This window comes from Echinops telfairi, unplaced genomic scaffold (genome assembly GCF_000313985.2).
Source record: "Echinops telfairi isolate 266 unplaced genomic scaffold, ASM31398v2 ScPeMD7_7420;HRSCAF=8458, whole genome shotgun sequence".
Lineage (NCBI taxonomy): Eukaryota > Metazoa > Chordata > Mammalia > Afrosoricida > Tenrecidae > Echinops > Echinops telfairi.
The window spans coordinates 21215980-21217509 of record NW_022111320.1 but is presented as its reverse complement, the minus strand read 5'-3'; positions in this window follow the sequence as shown (position 1 = coordinate 21217509).

Genomic DNA, 1530 nt, shown 5'->3' with positions numbered 1-1530 from the left:
GAGGCTCTGAGATCCTATCACACAGTTAGTGAAGAGTACGTGTCTCACACGTCACATCCCAAGCAGGACCGTGGCAGAGTCTCACTTAGATTTTGTCATCTGCCTCTTTCTGACTTTGATCCATTTCCTCAATCCCCAGTTGTCCAAGACCCGGCTCCAAACCAGGGAGACCAGCCGGTGGCAGACTAAGGCTCGTGAGCCATGTGTGGCTCTTTCAGTACATGCATGTATGGGGCTCTGACGTCAAATGGGAAATTTTTGAAGGCTGTTATTCGGATCATGGTGATTTCGCTTGCTTGTAAAACTATGTTTATGGCTCTCGAACAATGTTTAAATTGTTGTGAGGGATTGGATTGACCCTTTGGTCTCAAAAGTTTGCCGATCCGTGCGATAGACCATCCGGACCTATGCTGACCTAGCTTCGCCTGCTGGCCCACTCACCCGCCTGGTGAGGGGTGTCAGCCTGAGCCATGTTCAAGCTAGAGCTTGATTCCTCTGGGATGTGCTAAACTGAGTGAAATTCTCTGGACCCATTTCTGGCCTTTCCCTGCTGTTGAAGTCTTAGGAAGCTTGATGGAAAAACTAAATACTTCAAATATTAGGATCTCTACTAACACGTTCTGCTTACTAATCAGGTAGTATTGCTGGAAGTATACCACCTGCATCATTATCACCTGGGAAGCTTTTTAAAACGCACGCTTCTGTTCGACTCCAAGACCTCCTAAGCCAGCCTATCTATAAACTTATTCCCTTCCAGATTCTCTGGGCAATGCAAGAGGGCTTAGTACTCAGCCACTAACCATAGGGTTGGTAGCTCAAATGGCCCTAGAGGTCTTCCCCCCAAAGATTTATCTGGATACTTCTGAAAGGTAGTCACAACCCGAGGGAGCTCAGGTCTTCTCTACACATTGGCATCATCACGAGTCAGAATCAACTTGATGGCAATTGGTTTATTTTCCTCTACATCAGTGGTTCTCAGCCTTCCTAATACCACGACCCTCTAATACAGTTCCTCATGTTGTGGTGGCCGACCCCCGACCATAAAATTATTTTTGTTGCTTCTTCATAACTGTAATTTTGCTACTGCTATGAATTGGGCAACCCCTGTGAAAGGGTCATTCGACCCCCAAAGGGGTCACGACCCCAGGCTGAGAACCGCTGCTCTACGTGCTCTGTAAGCACTTCCTCAAATCTATTTGGACCCTTGTAACAATAGTTATCACTAATTGTCTTCATCTCTGAAATGGGTAAATATTTGTTTTTTTCTACCTGGTATACAAAATACTCACAAGAACTTCACAGCAAAGGAAAGGAAGTGAAAACTACAAGAGCTGTTCTGAAAGGCCAGGTTCTTGGATTATAACTGCAATTAATCCTCCCAGCAGCCCTGTAATTGTGATTGTACTGTCACCTGCACTGTCAAAGAAAGACATTGAGGCTCAAATGATCCAGATCACCACCCTATTAAATTAACCATAATTTCTTTCTATCGGGGGATTCTAGGATTTTTTTAACCCAACTAACTTATGC